Consider the following 5,908-nt stretch of genomic DNA (forward strand, 5'->3'; position numbering starts at 1 on the left):
CATTAGCAAGCGTTACAGTGCTGTGCTGGAGGAGAAGCATTGTGAGGCTGTGCTGCCGTCAATGCTCCTGTGTCATGAGTTAGGGCAGCTGCTAAGCAGGCAGGTGGTTAGACGAGTGGGGCTATAAAGTCTTTCTATTGCTGTGCAAATAGCTTTGACTTCAAGACCCTAAAAGAGTCTTAGGGGCTTCCGGAGTTGCCCAGGACTGTACTTAACAAGGACTGCTACACTAACACACTTGATTTTTCCATGTAGCCCAGGCAGGCTTCCTCAAGACCCATTTCACAGGTGAAGAAAGCAAGGCACAGGGCAGTCAGTAGTTCACCCAGCACACTTAGCTGGGAAGTAGCAGAGGCAGGGCTCACGCACAGTCGGTCCACATGGATGAGGTGCAGAGTTGGTGCCTGTGACTGACTGGATGCATTGTCCTGGGGAACTGCTCTAACATGGTGGTGTCCTCTGACTGACCCATTGTCCCTGCCCCAGGCCAGGCTGGCCTTGAGTGCCCCCACCCCTGTACTCTGGTCTCACTGATGGGTCCTTGTCTGCCCTGTTGGCATTTTTTCTTTTCTGCTCACTGTATCGCACTCTAGTGTCCCCTTTGGACCTGCACCCAGAGGGCAGCTGCCACATTTACATTGCTTGTTGTACCTCTCAGCTCTGAAACAGCTGCTCAGTAATCTTTTGTGGGTTGAGTGCAGTGGCCTATGCCTGTAATCCTAACTACTTAGGAGGCTGAGGCAAGAGAATGGCAAGTTCAAGGCCAGCCTGGGCCACTTAGTGAAACCTGCCTCAAAATGAAATGGGTTAGGTATATAGCTCAGTGGTGCAGCACCCACTTAGCATGCAAGTGTTCAGTCCTGGAACCATAAGAAGTGTTTGCTGGAGAAGGAAATAAATGAAGTAGTGAAACAAAGAAAGTCACAGTGCTCCTGGCTCAGGGCTCTCTTCTGTCGCTTCAGGGAGGGAAGGAGAACAAGGCTGAGGAGAAAGGGGTTAGAATGATCCGTCCCCAGACTATACTTACACGAGCTTGGCAAGCCTGTCAAGCCATACTTCTAGGACAAACTATAGGCTGCATCTCCTAAATTCCTTGAAGATGCCATTCTTTGGATCCAGAGTCACCCCTACTGGCCATCCCTGGGTGGCCAGACAGTTCAGACGCCTCAGGATTCACCTTTCTAGAACTTTGGTGGCTGCTAGAGGAAGAGTGGAGTGGGCTCCTTTCCTTTCCTTCCTCTGTTAGGTTATATGTTACCAGCAGGCCCTAGCCTCACTTTTCTGAAAATTTAACCTAGTTATTATTCCTAGTTATGGAGAAAGGGGGAGTGCCACACACCAACTAGTACCTGGCTTTACTTGGGCTGAATTCTGGAGGCTGGGGAAGGGCAGGTGGGGGTGGTGAGCTGGGCCATGGCCTCTGAGTTTCCTCTTTTGCTGTCAGTGGGTCCTTTCCAGCAGTGACCTTCTAGGATTCTCAGAAGGCCAAGAAGGAGAAGTGTAACTGGGGGGTGGAGGGAGCAGCATAGAGAGCCAGGACTGCTGGGAAGGTCACGGGCTGGGCTTGGCACCCAAGACCTTTAAGGAGCAGAAGGCAATTAAAAAGGCTGAGAAGCTGCTCTGCAATTCCTGGAATCCTGCCCTATGGGACAGCTTCCCGGGCAGGAAGCCAGGTCCATCCAACTCACTGGAGCTGAGAGCAGGAAGTGAGAGGTGGCTGGGCTGCAAGTTCTCCTGGGCTCTGCCAGCTCTTGGGCTGGCTCCAGGTCTCCTTGGCCCCTGGCTCACCCACGTGGGTGATGGCTGCAGCTAAATGTGTGCAGCATTTAGAACTCCTGCTCCTCACTAGCTGCCACCAAGCTAGTGTTGTCACCTCCCCAGGGGCCATGTTTAAACACTGTCTTTATTGAACTAGGGGCATGTGAGCCGAAGCTGCTACCTTACAAGGCATCATTTTAGTGGGGCGTGGGATAAGGGGTGCAGGGAGGTTGAGGAAGCCCCACAGGGTTGGCTCCTTAGGGACCATGGCATTCCTGAGGCTGCAGACAAACACAGGGGTTCTTTTTCCACTTTCTGCCCAATTCAGTGCAGGTGAAACCTTGCTAAAGTAAAGAAAAGGGCTGCATGGTGTTGCAGGGGTCGGCGCACATCTCCTCCTCTCATTGTGGCTGCACTCACTGTGTCCTGCCTGTGCACAGAATGACTGGACTTCATTCCATGAGTCAGTTTGCAAATCCACAGCATTGCAGTTCAGGAACCACAGACAGGGTGGGATGTCATTAGAGGGAGGCCAGACAGCTGAGAGCTAAAACAGAGGCAATCTAATAAATGGTGCTGGAGGGCTGGGGACATAGTTCATCAGTGTAAGCACCTGCCCGGCAAGTGCAAGGTTGTGAGTATGAGTTAGGTTCGATCCCCTGTACGAGAGCGAGAGAGAGCGAGAGAGAGTGAGAGAGAGAGAGAGAGAGAGAGAGAGAGAGAGAGAGAGAGAGAGAGAACCAACAAAATGAGGAGATAAACCACGGTGTGGGAAAAATTTTTGTCAGCTTCCCCTTAGACAAAGGATTACTAGCCAGAATATATAAAGAACTCAAAAGTTAGACCTCCCAAATTAAAAAATCCAATTCAAAAATGCACATCTGAAATGCACAGACACTTCTTAGACAAAGAAGTACAAACAGAAAATAAATACGTGAAAAATGTTCAACATCACTGGTCATTCCAGAAGTGCAAATTACAACAATGCTGAGATTTCATCTCGCTCCAGAAAGAATGGCTGTTATCAAGAAATCAACCAATAACAAATGCTTGTGGGGCTTTCAGGGGGAGAAAAGAATCCTTCTCCATTCTTGGTGGGAGTATAGACTAGTGCAACCACTGTGGAGATCAGTGTGGAGAGTCCTCAAAAAACTAAGACTAGAGATTCCATTTGACCTAGCTCTTCCCCTTCTTGGAATCTTCCCAAAAGAACTAAAAGCATCATACCACAGCAATATATGTGTACCCATGACACAGTGGCATAGTGTGTAATAGCTATTTTTTCAAATTCATTTGATTTCAAAGTTAAAAAAATAAGAAAAAAAAAGCAAAATTCAAAACATGACAACATTGGTAAATACATTGTGCACTATCATCCCCAAATCATTCATCCAGTGCACAAGACATCTGCCTTCAACTGTCTGAACAACACCAGCACAAATCTTTTTTCTTCAGTGAACTCAGAGAAATCAGTAGTATAATTATCTTAACTATTTTTATATACATATATATACATATACATAGGCTGTTTCAGTTTCTCACACTAATGAGACAATATGATTTATTTCATTTATGAGTATGGTCTCAAGTTGCATCCATTTACCTATAAAAGTTTCCAGTCTATCCTTCTTTATAGCTGAGTAGTATTCCATTATATAAAAATACCACATCTTTTTTATCCATTCCTCAGTTTATGGGTGTTTAAGTTGTTTCCAAGAACTAGCTATTACAAACTCTGCTGGTATAAACATGGGTGCACATATATCGCTGTGGTATGATGTTTTTAATTTTTCTGGGAGGATACCCAGAAGGGGAATAGCTGGGTTGAATGGGATCTGTAGTCCTAGTTTTTTTTTGAGGAATCTCCACAGTGAGCTACACCCAAGACCTTTGTTTTGGTTACTTTTCTCTCATTGCTTGTACAAAATACCCGATGCCCAAAATTGGGAAATGAAAGATTTATTTACCTTATAGTTTTTGAGGTTTCAGTCCATATTCAGCTGACTCCAAGGCCTGGTGGTGTGGCTGAGGGACAGGTAGGGCACTCATACCACCAGTTTCAGTGCTAGATAATTAACCAATCGCCAATACTAGACTCAGTAGCTTCCATGATTGCATGAGGCTGGGGGGTGGGCAGAAATATGCCTCTGAACACTAACCGTAACACTATTCTAGGTCTCTCCTGGCTCCAGATGAATTTTAGGATTGTTTTCTCTAATTCTATGAGATATGCTACTGGAATTTTGATTAGAATTGCACTGAATCTGTTAAACACTCTTGGAAGTATGGCCATTTTCACTATATTCTTCCTCCCCAAGAGCATGGGATATCTCTCCATTTTCTAATATCCTCTTTAATCTCCTTTTTCAGAGTACTGTAGTTTTCAATATGTACAGGTCTTTTACATTCTTTGTTAAACTGATTCCTGGGTATTTCATTTTTTGGGATACTATTGTGAAAGGTGTTGTTTTCCTTATTTCTCTCTCAGTGAGTTTGTTATTAATGTACAGGAAGACTATTGATTTTTTAGTGTTGACTTTGTATCCAGATATGTTATCTAATTTGCTTTTTTTTTGTCTTTTTCCTTTTTATTGGTACTGGGGATTGAACTCACGACTGCCTGCTCGCAAGCCAGGTGCTTATGCCGCTGAGCTAAATCCCCAGCCCCCTAATTTGCTTATTAAATCTAGAAGTCTTTTTGGTGGAGTTTTGGCGATCTTCTATATAGGGTATCATGTTATCTGCAAATAATGATAATTTAACTTCTTCCTTTCCTATCTTTACTCCTTTAATTTTTTTCTTTTGTGTAATTGTTCCAGCTAAAGTTTCCAGGACTGTGTTGAATAAGAGTGGAAACAGTGGACATCTTAGTCTTGTTCCTGATTTTAAAGAGAAAGTTTTCAGTTTTTATCCATTTAGTATGATGTTGACTGTTGGTTTGCTGTAGATGGCTTTTATCAGATTGAGATAAAGATCATCTATTCCAGTTTTCTGTAGGGTGTTGATCATGAATGTGTGCTGGGCTTTGTTAAAAGCTTTTTCTGAATCTATTGAGATGATCATAAGGTTTTTGCCCTTGCTCTGCTAATATGGTGTATTATATTTATGAATTTACTTATGCTGAACCATCTCTGTATCTCTGGGATGAATTCCACTTGATCATGATGCACAATCTTCTTGATGGTTTGCTGCTGTCTATTTGCCAGTATCTTATTAAGAATTTTTGCATCTATGTTCATTAGGCCGATTGGCTTGTAATCTCTTAGTTGGGTCCTTCTCTGGTTTTGGAATCAAGATAATATTTGATTCCAGGAATGAATTTGGGAGTATTGCTTCCTTTTCAATTTCATCGAAGAGTTTGAGAAGTAGTGGTATTAGGTCTTCACTAAATTTCCTGTAGAATTCAACAGTGAATCCATCAGGGCCTAGGATTTTCTTTATTAATAGGTTTTTAATTACATCTTTGATCTCATTGATTGATATTGAAGGTCTCAGAGCTCATGGGACCTACATTTTATGATCCTAGCTGGGACACTTTTGAGAGTAAAGTTGATTATTGCAGGTTGGGTTCCCCAAGAAGCAGAAGATTCTGCCAAGGCAATTAGCATCAGGACATTAATCTAGAAGCTCTAGGAACCAACCCCTGCACAAAGGAAGCAAAACTGAGCAGAGGGAGGAGTTGAGATGTGATTCAGTCTCAACGCTGGCCTCAGCCAACCTCATAGGGTGCTCAGGACTGTGGTGGACCTTCAGCATTGCCTGGTGTGTGTCTCAGCCTGCGGGTGAGTCCATGGAGACCCTAGAGGGGGAGTGGGGATGAGAGGGGACAAGAGACACGAAGAATGGAGACAAGTCAGAAATCCAATCAAGTCTCATTTATTTAAGGAAAGAGTAACAAATATATAGGATATTGGGGGAGGAGGGAGTTGAGTTCTGAGACGTCAGCAGGTAACTTAGCAACAGTGACAAGACTGAGGGTTATAGGTTAATTCAAGTTTTCAAATTTCCCATGCACGGGCTGATTAACATAATCCTTGAATAGGCCAAATAGGCTAGGTAAGGAGCTGCTTAACTACCAAACTTAACTCCTAGAGGGGGTTAAGGTGGTGCTGTCTGCAGATATAAGGTGGCAGCCAATTATAGGGCTCCC

Source organism: Cavia porcellus, unplaced genomic scaffold (genome assembly GCF_034190915.1).
Source record: "Cavia porcellus strain 051 isolate PalLab524CR breed Dunkin Hartley unplaced genomic scaffold, mCavPor4.1 scaffold_6, whole genome shotgun sequence".
NCBI lineage: Eukaryota > Metazoa > Chordata > Mammalia > Rodentia > Caviidae > Cavia > Cavia porcellus.